The following is a 13,748-nucleotide window of genomic DNA, read 5'->3' on the forward strand; positions in this document are numbered from 1 at the left end:
AATAATTTCCATAATGAATAAATTCCAATAATCACAGCTGCAGCCATTAATACTTCACAAATCCTTTAGGGCTAACCCACTGTATGACCCACTTAATGCCAAAGGGGCTTTATACAGGAAATCTTTAGTAGTAGTATGGTGTTCAGTTCTCACTCTCACTTACTCTCCCATTGTAAATTTGTCAAAATTAACCTCCCAAACAATAAGGTTCAATAATAAGAATGATTTGATGGCCTGGGGCCACCTTGAGACAGCTGAAGGACCCGTTTCTGTCAATCTTAAGCACAATGATCCTGTGCATGGCCATTTTAATGACTTGCAAGCTTAAACATCTGGAATTCTATGATGCATTAAATGTGCCGTGTAATTATGCTGATTTAAATATGTCACTGATTTATCTAGCTATGTATCAAGCTGGTTAATATAAATGTGGAATTTTTTAAATTGCAAGAATGACTTGTGATCATCTTGGGGATTGAAAGGGTTGAAAACTTATAAATGTTCTGCAAGTGTATGCCATCATTTTCCATCACTTACTATAGCATGGTGTATTTTTATTTGTTTTGTTAATGAAAGTTCAATGTTTGATAAATAGGCTAAAGTGAGTTTGACGTTGTATTTTGTTGTTGCATTCAAGCAATTGATGCTGAACTGCCGCTAATTCAAAATTAAAAGTAAAATGCACACAGCGCTGTTAAGCCATTTAAAAGCGACGAAAACGAGGCAAAGAGGGAAAATTCTAACAAACTAAAAACTAATAATTTCTTTATGACAAATTGAGGCTATCTGAAAGTGAAAGTAAAATGTGCTTTCCACTTTTACAAGCTATTTAAAAGCAAAGGAAAGCAAGAAAATAGGGAACCCCCATGGTGATACCGATATTACTAGTTAGATAGATATGTATTTTTTATTAGTTAAAAATATAAATGTATCTACAAAATATATATTATAGATTTACTGATAATTTATCTTCATTTATCTATATTTATCTCTTTATATATTTTCTGACACATACACAGTGTGTTAACAAAAATATATTGGCCCAACTAGGCCAATACAAATAAGTAAATGACTGATTGACCAAATGATTGACTGATTGAAAAACTATCATTTGTCCTCACAGGAGTGTTGAAACACAAACATTCATACGTCACAACTTGTTTTCATACAAAACTAATGATATTTTCTATCTCCAACCTCTAAATTTAACTCTTACTGTACCCTTTTTTACATCACTGTACCTTGAATTTTTACATTATAATTTAAATATTTACTTTTTATAAAGCCATTTTCCTCATGGGACCACACAATGTAGTTGATTTCAGGTTATACTATCCTTGTCGGGATGTTTGTTCCCCTCCATGTAGGCAAAAGCTGACACACACACACCTTAATTAGTCAGATCTACACACAGTGTTGATTCTGATTTTGAAGTGGTTCATAATTGGACCAGCAAAAACCACCCACGATCACATCCACCACAGCATTATGGAAGAACCTTTCCAATGTGTGTACAGTATATATGTGTGTGTGTTGCACTATTGACATCTTTAGCTTTTATCCTGGGGGATTTTCCACCTAAACCACAAACATCTATCTTTTTTTTTGTTTTTTTTTGTTTTTTTTTTTATATTTCCTTGACCCTCATGTTGTGTTCAGGTCATTTGACCCAGATAGGATTCTCAAATTGGAGTAAAACATACTACCTTTGCACTTTTGGGGGACTTTTTTTTTTCATCTGTTGTGTTCCCAGTCAAAAATGACGAGCCTACAAAAAATTGCAGATAAATTTCTCATTAAGCTATTATTACCAAATAAAGAACTGACCTTTTTATTAACTTGTTATCTTTCAGTTAGCACTGGTCTTGTTTTTCTTTTTGGAACTGACTGATCATTGAACCTCAGTTTAGGACACCATAGGTTGATGGTAGTGACTGACTTCCATAGTATTTTTTTCCATACTGTGGAGGTCAATGGCTACCGTCAGCTGTTTGGTTACCATCATTTTTCAAAATATCTTCTTTTGTGCTCAACAGAAGAAAGAAACTCAAATAGGTTTGAAACAACTTGAGGGTGAGTAAATTATGATAAATATTAATCTTAATGCCTAAACAGATTCACATGAAAATGAAAATTCTAACACAAAAGAGCTGAAAGTCAACAAGTGCATGGATTCAGGTCCTGGTCCATTTAGTGCATGCAGAACAAGACACGCACACATACACAAACATGAATCATTTCCAGAAACTCCTGAGGACCCATGCCACTGTTTCAAGATGCACACACACACACACACACACACACTCGGGATGACACACTCATTTCATCATCCAGAGAGCACATTGCTCTTTTCACTCTCCCAATGTGCCCTTGTTTTCTGTCTATCTGTCCATCTTGCATTGAGTGTGTTTCTGTATCTTTTCTTTCGTGTGTGTCTCATTTTTACGCCTTCCAGTGTTCCTCTGGACCGAAAGAGGAACAACAAAAACTGAAATTAGAAAGGGCATTTCATTTGTTCATACTCATATAATCACCAGCGGGAGACTGTTTTTGTGGTAGCAGCAGGTCGATGCATGTAGCTTTAAGGGCTTTGTTCTGATTATTCAAGAGAAAGTAATTTATAGAAAAGTGGTTGTGTGTACAGTGACCGTTACGTGGGTGTTTTTGTGAATGTTTGGAATAGTGCGACTGATTTAGATGGAGAGTTTTTAAAGTTATCAGCTTGAAAAAATATTGAGTGTTGCTTAGAGGTGCTAGAACTTTTTTTCTTTTTTAATAAAACTGTGGGATTGAGTGGCCAGGAGTCTAGGAATAAAAAAATTATGCTCTTAACACTCATTTTATACTTGAGCAAGATAAGCAGACGCTTGTATGAGATGCAATTTCTTAGTTTATGATTCACAAGCATGAATGGTTTGGAGAAGAACCGGTTCAGTCAGCAGGATGGATTACACAATCAGAGAAACTGACATGTTTGGAACAGGAATGCAGAGATGCATTTTGTTTTGTGTGTGTATTTGAATATGTATATGTATAGGAGAGATGTTGTGTGGTAATTCATAAGGAAACATCAGCATAATTAAAAACATCTAATAATAGATGATAAACTGTATAAATAAACTGTAATATATAATATATAATTTTTTTTATAATTATTAATATATTATATTTTATATTTAGAATTAATGAAATAAGTTTAAATAAGTTTGGCACAGTTTTTTCTTTTTTTTTTTTGGTGGGGCGGGTTGTATAAAGTTGTCTGGGCTAAGCTCAATAACAATGGCAGTGGGTTAAATACCAACCTGCTTTCTATTTGTTTACATATGTGGCACATTTTTGATGAGAAATTAATTCAATAGATTGATTTTTTGCTAGATTTGCTATTTGAAACAGTTTTGTGATCAAAATAACTAACTAATGCCAATTCACAACTGCACAAAATGTATGACTTAAATATCTACTCTAAGAAACCAGTTTTACAACAAAGGGTTCTTGAAATGCAAACCAAATTTAACCACATTTCAAAACACAGCTTTCCAACATTTGCCTAGCTTGACCACCTTAGCCTGGTATGACCTGGTTTTTCTGGGATTTCCCTTTCACACACTTTTAAGCAGAAAGCATGAAAATCAGCTTTGGCTTCCCAAGTGTGGATGAGTCAACATGATTTAGACAGCAAAACCAAGTAAAATTACCCATACCAGCTTTTCTCTTCAATAACATAACTACACACATCCCCAAAAGAGCTGGCTAGAACCCACACACCATATTAAATCAGTAATATTATCTGCTGCATTTAGCTGTAACTGTAAAAGGCAAGTGGCTATTTTCATTTGAGCGATTGTGCGTCTTAAACTGTGTGAGTAGGCTAATCGCTAATGCTAGCTCATGTGATGAGGCAAGGGGAAAATCTCTAATCTGTATTACAATACACATTCTTTTTAAATTCCCCAAACGAATGGAAGGAATAATGCAGTGTTCCATTCAAATGGGATATGCAATATTCCTATTCGATATCAATCACATAATATTTATTTATACAACACATGGCGGATGTGTAAAGAAACAAAATGACAATTATCAAAGGGAATTATTGATTTAAAGCTTTTTTTTTTTTTCTTTTTGTTATCTGCTTATAAGTAAATGCTTAGCTGCCTGAGTGCTGCAATGTTTGGTTAAATGCATATAACCACATCTAAATAAAATTATGATTCCATTAGTTTCCATGATGGAATTTATGTAATTTCAAGTGCCATTCTAATGCACAATTTCAAACAGGAAGCTGGTAATTGCGACCTTCTGATGTGAACAGAACCCAGACTAAGCATCAAACATGTAAACAGACAGGACAAAAAAAAGTCTGAAGGTTCAGATTTCAAATATTTGAGTAATTTTGACCCAGATAAGCTAGAGATAATGAGAAAGAGCTAGTTTGAGAGACACAATTGCCTACTTTATGGTCTAAACACCCTGCTGCTGATCGTTACAACAGATATAAGAAAGCAGGGCATTTTCAAGCCACCTGGAGCTCTGTACCGGCTGCGTGGGATTCTGTTCTGGCTGCAATGCTCTGATAATTTCTTAATCAGCTGTTCAGAAACCATTTCAGCTTATGGGGAATGATGGCGAAACAACTTAGCAAAAAGAGAGGGAAAAGGGTTCAGACTGGTGGTGGTGGCGATCTCCATTAGTTTACAATTACTATAACCAGTATGTGTGCATATTGGTCTGCCTCAAAACACACGTGCAAACACAGTCCACAAGTTTCGATTGTGATGAAATCTGGCCTGTGATATCATCAGCAATGAAAACATATGCATGCAGAGTCTCCATCTGGCTTTGACCTGTGGGTTTATTATATTATATTATATTATATTATATTATATTATATTATATTATATTATATTATATTATATTATATTATATTATATTATATTATATTATATTATATTATATTATATTATATTATATTATATTATATTATATTATATTATATACGTACAACAAAAAGTTGAAGTGAAAATTTTATATGAATTTCAGAACTACTTTGTATTTGCAGTTTCCCATTTTGCTTTAATGACAGCTTGCAGTCGAGCATTCAGACATCTGTCAAAGCCCCGGAAATGATGACTAGCGGAATAACTGTACTTCTGTCGAGTAAGCAAAAGGATCCGTCTTCCTCTGGTTCTGCTCTCATAACTTTTTTCTTTTAATATATCTGACAAAGTCCCCGAAATGCACTCTCTTTCCCAGGCTAAGAAAACCATTTCTAAAGAAACAATATATCAATCCAGAGAAAGTGAGACAGAATAAGAGAATGTACTGGAGAAATTTGTCCTCCCTTCTGCAGTTTTAACTTTGCATCCAGTGGAAAGAACGGAGCAGGGAAGATGCAGGCTGAGATAGCAGGAGGAAGAGGATGGTTGAGGAAGGAGAATCGATGCTCTGAGCGGAAACTCCTCAGCGGGCAGCATGGGACAACGCTAGTCTCACCGCATCTGACAGCTAATTGTTTCTCAGGAGCTTCCAGAAAGACATGGTCACATTGAGGGAGCACAACTATATTATTATCAAAATACCAAGTGATGGGGGAAGAGGCATGCAACAAAGCACTTGTCATAATGACAAGACCTGATGTGATCTCAAGTTAGAAGAAAAAAAAATATTACAAGTCAAAAAAGAATATTACAAGTCAATTAAAACCTAATTTGGAGGCCAAAGTCAGCGTCAAAACAGCCAACAGAGGCCTGCCGATTTCCTTTCAGAAGCTTGCTCTCACGACCTCTGACCTCAGTGCTCTCTTTTATCGACCCAGTTATAGACGGACAAGAGAAGTCATATGGTCTGTAAGAATATGATACATTAGCAAAATCAGCAAAATAAGACAAAATAAAATAAATGCTCACCGGTAATAAGTGCTCACCGGTGCAAGACTCACTCCTGTGATTCAAGGGTGTTGATAAGTGGCTTTTAATGTGTTCCAAGTGATTTTTTAGACGCAGCAATTATGTCATCTACCGCTTTCAATGCTCAAGGCCTTTTAGAATCTCAAATCAAGCAGATTCTGATTGGCTGTCAAGATTTTTATCGTTCAGCAGCTAGAAAGAGATTTTTTTTTAAATGAGTCCAAAATTATTGCTCCTCTGTGTCAGGATCATTATATTTGTGCTCTGGACTTCCATATTCTCACAGAATTGAAGTGATTATTAAAACTTTCGGGTTATAGTTATCAACCTTATTGTGAATGTGAAACTTGCCATGGCCTTAAGTGAATATTTTTTCTCTAAATAAGGCCTCAACATGCCATACATTTGAAGTATAACTCATGTCTATAGCACAAAAAGAGCAGGATAAATTTCATATTGAAGTCTAATACTAAGGGTTTTGGGTGATGCTTGCTGAATAAACACCAATGTGTAAAAAATAGTACATTTTAAAAGAGAGGAGGATCAAACATGACCAAGGTTGTCTTTGGTACGCCACTGTGAATATGTTTTACAGAGCAAATGCTCAGACAGAAACCAGCTCTAATTCATTTACCCCTGCATCCCCCTTCACTTATTCACCTCACTCTCCTTCGCACTCCCTCCAGTCTTTCTGTCAGCTCCCCTGGGTCAAATTACCCCCGCAAGGCGCAATACGAGATTTTAATGCTCTCCCTCCGTTTGGTGCCCTAAAAGCTTTAAATGGAACTACGATGCAGGATCAACTTGAGAGTCAAATACAGGTCTGAAAAACTTCATGGAGGCTAAACTCTGATTTGAAACTGAAGCTTAGCTCAAAATCTCAATGAAAACAACTTCCTCTCCCCCTCAAGCACTATGCAGAACTCCATCTCTTCCGCTGGCATGCCGTGTCATGGCCTCTCTGCTAGATCATGGATCGTGGAATAGATTACAGCAGTGCAGACTTCTGGGATAGATCACAACTATTACTGCTGTGAGAGCAAAAAATATCCAACAAACCAAAAACTCTCGCTCTGTTCCAAAACTTGAAGAACTGTCTGAGGCACCATTTTAAGGCATCGACTTGAAGGCTGTTCCAAAAAATAGATATATTAAGATGCCTCCTAAGATACCTTGTTTTTGCCAAATTTCAAGGCAGCATCTTAAGCAGTGAAGGCAACGTCAGAATGCACTGCAACAATCTCAATGAAAACGAATTCAAGATGGTAGACGGATGGACAAGTTAAACACTGACTATAAATAAACTTGTATTTTAATAAAAACAGACAAGTACTGATATAAACAGTTTAGAATTAATAAAAAATTTAATATTGTACCAAATATTTGTGTATTGTTAATTTTTATGCTTAGAATATCAAGCTGTTAGCTTAGCAACATGCTAAAAGCAAAACAAGTGTCCTGTGAGAAGGCATACGAGATGCTGCCTGTGAAGAGCGTTAAAATCTGTCATGTATGAGGATCTATTAGAATGCTGTCTTGAAAGGTTTCCATGTAGATAATAAATCTGCTAACTAATTTTACAAACAGAGCTTCTGAAAAGAGAGGAACATGCGTCTTTCCTGATACCATCTTGGTCTGGATCTATAACCGGGCTTTGGGTCTATTTCCTGAAAACTGCTTTGTCCCCTCTGCTCTGGCTTCCCTCTCTCACAGATTATGAACTGTGGGGAGGACAGGTGAGACCGCCCATAATTCTTCCACAGCAGAGGGTCGATAATTTCAGGGAAGGGACTATATATCTGACTCCATTGCTTATTATTACACAAAGGTCATAATTCTCCAGCTCTGGATATATAACACTGCAGAGTTTAACTTTATCAGTCACTTGGCTATACTGTGACCTTAAACAATGAGCCTCTAACAAACAAGTAGTGCTGTCTGAAATGCATACTCGCATATACGGTCCAAAATGTAAAATAAAAATCAATAAATAATTATCTGCCAATAGCAAATGAGAAGATTTTGAGTAAATAAATATTTCTTAACAGTCATAAAACTGTACTTTGCATTGTTTCCAAAGTTTTCCACTGTTATGCTGAGGATACTCAGCTATATATCTCAACGAGACCAGATGAAACTTCTAAACTAATCTAAGCTAACAGAGTGTGTTAAAATGTAAAAGATTGGATGACCAATAATTTTCTCCTATTAAATTCGGATAAGACAAGAGATATTAATTATTGGACCAAAGAACAGTACACAGAATCTTTTAAATCCTGCTCACACACAGGCAAAGTACGGAAGTGTATGGCACGACTCCAAGCACAACACGCCAGTCACCGCGTCTCCATTTTATCTTGTGTGTGTTTGTGTGAATGATTGGTAGACTCCCAAGCACTTAAGTTAACTTAATGTAAATTTGTTATTACTTGCCCTTACCCTGGGCTCCAAAATCTCTTCAAAAAGCAGACTTCTGCTCAGACAGAGTTCCATGACATTCAAACTCCAAGAGAGACCCTAAAGACCTTTCATTCAACACAGCTGTTTGAATAAACTATTAAAAGTAATAATGACAAGACCTACAGCAAGTAAGCATGTTCGACAGGAGGTGATGGCGGTTTGACCTCTCTGTAAAATGATGTGAGGCCCGGTGGCTGACAAAAAGTAATCACAAGAAGACCCACCAAATTACTTTGCACTTACACAGGCACAAAAACACAAATGTACACTAAAATCCACATGAATCTTTGAGACTCCAGAGGCACTTCATTAACAGACCTCATCCAAATCAAGAGGCAAATAGAGACATGTTTGAAATAATCACTTGTTCTCTCTCGTCTGTCAGCAAGTGTGTTGATATTCAAAACGCACTGTTAGCTGTTAAACATTCATCAAGACGGGCCAGACTGAAGCTTCTTAGCCTGCAGTTGGCCAGTTTGGGCTACATGGGCTATGTGATCTGGCTTACAAACAAACAAACTTATTTTTATGCTAATAGACTAGTCCATAAATACTATATTTACAATTAGATTTACAAACACAGAGTCTGGTTCATAAAGCATGAGCAGAAGGAATTTCTGCATAAACTGCTCAAGGCTTTTTGGCCTTGAAACTGGACTAGGATAATGTTGTATATACAGAAACATCCTACTAAGGCTCCTAGAACACCTCCTCTGTCTCTCATTGGTTGGTTCCGTGCCAAATTCATGCCATTAGTTGACTCGGTGCTGAACAACCAGATATAGACTTTAATGCATATCAGATCAGGTTGCAATCCATCTTGTATGCTGTCTTTCCAGATAAAGCAAAATACACACAAGTTTAGGGTCTGTAAGATTTTTTTCCTGAAAGAAATTAATACTGTAATTCAACAGACACACTTAATTTGTAAAGAATGTGACAAAGACATTTATAAAGCTGCAAAAAAATTCTTTTCAAATTAAAATTTCTGTTCATCAAAAAATTTAGAAAAATCTGTTTCCACAAAATATTAAGCAGTACAATTCTTTTCAGCACTGTTAATGACATGTTTCTACAGCAATCAGTAAGCATATTATTGAAATAATGAATTCCGAAGGATCATATGTCAGTAAAAAAATTCAGCTTTGCAATCACAGAAATAAATGCTTCTTTGCTGCGTTCGACACCATAGATCATGACATACTCATAGATAGATTACAAAACTATCAGGTATTCAAGGGCAGGCTCGAAGATGGTTTAGATCCTACATGTCTGATACCATTTTGTTTATTTAAATGGGGAGTCATCTCATTTATCACCAGTAAAATATGGAGTGCCACAAGGATCCGTCCTAGGTCCCCTTCTATTTTCAATAAACATGTTGCCCCTTGTCAATATTATTAGACAATACGGGATTAGTTTCCACTGTTATTAAATTCGGATAAGACAGAGATATTAATTATTGGACCAAAAAACAGTACACAGAATCTTGTAGATTACAATTTGCAATTAGTCGGATGTACTGTTACTTCCTCTACAGTCAAAAATCTGGATGTTATATTCTACATGTCCACACACCTGTCAAAGTACTGAGGTCTTCCGACCAGATGCTCCTCGATGTGCCCAGATCTAGGCTAAAAAACAAAGGTGACAGAGCATTTGCAGTTGCTGCTCCTAATATCTGGAATAGTCTACCAATCTATGTAAGAAAAGCTTAGACTATTGAAACTTTCAAGTCCTTGCCTAACCCATGTTACAAAAACTGTATTCTTCCATCTTAGAAACATTGCCAAGCTACGAAACATGTTACCCGTTTCTGATGCAGAAAAGCTAGTTCATGCATTCATGACCTCTAGACTGGACTATTGTAATGCACTTCTAGGTGGTTGTCCTGCATCTTCAATAAACAAGCTACAGGTAGTCCAAAATGCAACAGCTAGTCCTTATCAGGTCAAGAAAATATGATCACATTACCACAAATTTACAGTCTCTGCACTGGCTACCTATTAAGTTCCGTATCAGTTACAAATTATTATTACTTACCTATAAGGCCCTAAATGGTTTAGCTCCTGAGTACCTAATTAGACTTCTACCACATTACAATCCATCACGCTCCCTAAGGTCTCAAAATGCTGGACTTTTGGTAGTTCCTAGGATAGCAAAGTCCACCAAAGGAGGTAGAGCTTTTTCACATTTGGCTCAAAACTCTGGAATAGCCTTCCTGACAATGTTCGGCATTCAGACACAATCTCTCTGTTCAAATCTAAATTAAAAACACATCTCTTTCGCCAAGCATTCGAATAATGCATAATGCAATTTAAATTGCAGTAAAATTTAAATATCACAGTTTTTACTGTATTTTTAATTAAACAGATGCAGCCTTGGTGAACATAAGAGACTTCTTTCAAAATCATAAAATATATATATATATATATATATATATATATATATATATATATATATATATTCCTTCTAGTCACATCAACACCACTGTCAGTAAAAAAAAAGTTTTTGCGCCTTAGGAAATGGCTTGAAGCGATGAGATTGTCTCTCTGTACAGGTGAAAGTTTAGCTAGTAAACATGCTTTACTATAACTTTTAAGTAGCGCAGAAAGACAGAATTTACAAACTATAATCGCACACTTCCTGGGTGTAATCACCTTCTGAGAAACAAATGCATACACACACTTATTATCATAGTAACGGGACTGACAGGAGCTATTAATCATTGTCAGAGACAGAGGCAAAATCCGAGATGAGGCTTTATGGAAAATGGTTTGTGATAGCAGAGAAACCTTAACCAAGGTCTCACTCTCTCTTTATGTATGTGAAGCTTATGCTTTCTTTCTGTAATAGGAGCTCAGTGGCCATCGTTGCTGCTTTATAGCTGGCAAAAAGAAAAACTAGGAGTCGGGATCTCATAGTAAAATCAACGGCAGCTCGTAATCTGCTTCGCAATCAGAATTTCCTTGCTGCCTCATGAAAAAAAGCAGACTGCCTCAGGCTTCAATATAAATGCAATAAGGTAAGGGTGAAAAGACAGAGTGTGTTTAGAGTATTGAAAGCGCCTGCAATTTTTCTGTATTTGGAGGGTCTGGTTTCATGTTTCATTGACCTTCTTTGTATAAAAAGCATGGATCCAATCCTATCGAGTATTCTACCCAAAATTCCATCGATTAATCGAGTAATCGGATAAAATTTGTTTTTGCTTAATTAAAGTGCAATATTAATTATGCAGGAGAAAATAAGACTCCTGGGTCTCTTAAAATGAACAACTAAGTTTCCTTTTTTAGAAAAAAAATATTTTTATTTTTTAAATGCATACAATGCAATGCATACATCAAAAATAAACATTTAATTATTACCCATTGTTTCTCTGTCTGTACTTGTACTGTGAACAATGACAATAAAGTTGACAGATGAATTAAGTGCATTTAAGTGCCATTCAGTTGGGGTTTTAAATAAAGCTATATATAAATAAAGATTTTTTTTTAGTAGTAGGCTATGTACTTTCTGCTGAACAATAGTCTTTAACCGGACTTTTATTTTGACGGGTTGGCGTACCTTTACAGTTCTGTGTATGTGATGTGACGCTAGTTTTACTCAAATCAAATGGTCAAATGCTCATGAAGTGACTGTCAGAGCAGTTCTGGAGATGTTGTTCATGTGTTCACGTCCTTATTTAGTGAGACAGCAGAAGCTGAAATCACTGGAGCGTCATGCGCGCTTCAGTGTGTGTTAATAAAGGAAGACGCGCTTCTGCTCCATTCATTAACAGAGACACGCAGAACATGCAGGATTCATATTTAAACAGACTGTTCCGGCTTAATATTTACAGATATTAGTCCATATCGTGATTTGATGTAAGTGCAATGACCTATTTTTGATTAATTCATTCAAAATTTGGCAAATTCCGTGCCATTCCGCGTTTAACTGTAAATTCCGTTTTTATGACTGGATTCCGCGATTCCCTCCGCGTTTTCTGCATCGCGGAAATCATAGGGCCCTAGTAGTGGTATGCCAGCTCTATCTTGCATTGGACACATGCCACGACGTTCTCTTTACGTTTGCCTGCGCCCTCAAATCAAAACACTGCTGACTCCTTGCAGTATGCGATTTCGGACGCAGGGCTTGTGTCTCCTTCCGCTTTGTGGGTGACGTAAACACGTTGTGTCACATTTAAAAAAATCATTGCGAAATAACCTGATGTGAGATTTAAAATAAGTTAAAATTTTCTTTGATCATTTTTTGTAATCGAGTTACTCGAGGAATCGTTTCAGCCCTAAAGGGAAAGCAATTTATCCTATTAAATTACTTCCTTTTTTACCACTGAACCTCAAGAGGAATGTGTAAATCTACATTTTTATAATCAACTTGGTGAGTTTTATATAAGATATATATATATCTTACAAATTGGATTTCACACATACATACATACATACGTACGTACGTATGTATGTGTGAAATAAAACATGATATATTTTTCTGAAAGATACTTTGATACATGGATCATTTTAATGCACCCATGCTGAATAGTTATTTATTCATAAAAGCTACACACATACATACATACACACATACATATATACATATATATATATATATATGTATATATGTATGTGTGTATGTATGTATGTGTGTAACTTTTATGAATAAATAACTATTCAGCATGGGTGCATTAAATTGATCCATGTATCAAAGTATAATCAGTATAATATATATATATATATATATATATATATATATATATATATATATATATATATATATATATATATATATATATATATATATATCTTACAAAATCCAGTTTGTAATGTAAAATGAAAATAATTAAATTTATGTATACATCATTACATTATAATGTAATTATAACAAAGACAACCATCAAAATGTGTATGCCATATTTTAAATAGACATACTATAATACTTTACTGCACAAAACAGAGACAGTTCTCACATTTCTCACAGCAGGTGAATGTGTTAAAGTGCTGTTTGGATGAATGCAGCAGTGATGCTTTAAAGGACGATGCTTTAAACTTCACTGTAAGAGTTTAAACCGCTGACAGTTAACAGCACACTTAAGAGCATCACGCTGTCCGCATGCCAAAACCCTTTATGAAAACTGCATCTTGGTATTTATACCTTTTCAAAGCACAAAATAATAAAGCAAAGACAGAAATTAGAAGCAAAATTTAGATTAACTAGCCCATCCCCACTCCTTACTGCCAAACACAGACTTACATCTACTTATTCACCACTTACTTTGGACTTTCCCCCTCTCTCTGCTCTCCTCCTCCTCTTCGGTTTCCTCTGATCCTCTTGAGTGCTGCTGCAGAAACACTACAATAAAGAAAGAAAGAACAAAGATCATTATTACAA

The 13,748-nt window shown here is 35.7% G+C and overlaps 1 protein-coding gene across 1 annotated transcript in view; it reads right to left on the reverse strand.

Moving 5' to 3' along the window:
* The window catches only part of LOC132098887 (plexin-B2-like), a 111,632-nt gene that overhangs the window by 33,391 nt on the left and 64,493 nt on the right, over nt 1-13,748 (reverse strand). The window contains exon 2 of the mRNA XM_059505154.1: nt 13,632-13,709. The gene's annotated coding sequence lies outside the window, so the exon portion shown is untranslated. The remainder of the gene's footprint in view (nt 1-13,631; nt 13,710-13,748) is intronic.

Source organism: Carassius carassius, chromosome 22, assembly GCF_963082965.1.
Source record: "Carassius carassius chromosome 22, fCarCar2.1, whole genome shotgun sequence".
Taxonomy (NCBI): domain Eukaryota; kingdom Metazoa; phylum Chordata; class Actinopteri; order Cypriniformes; family Cyprinidae; genus Carassius; species Carassius carassius.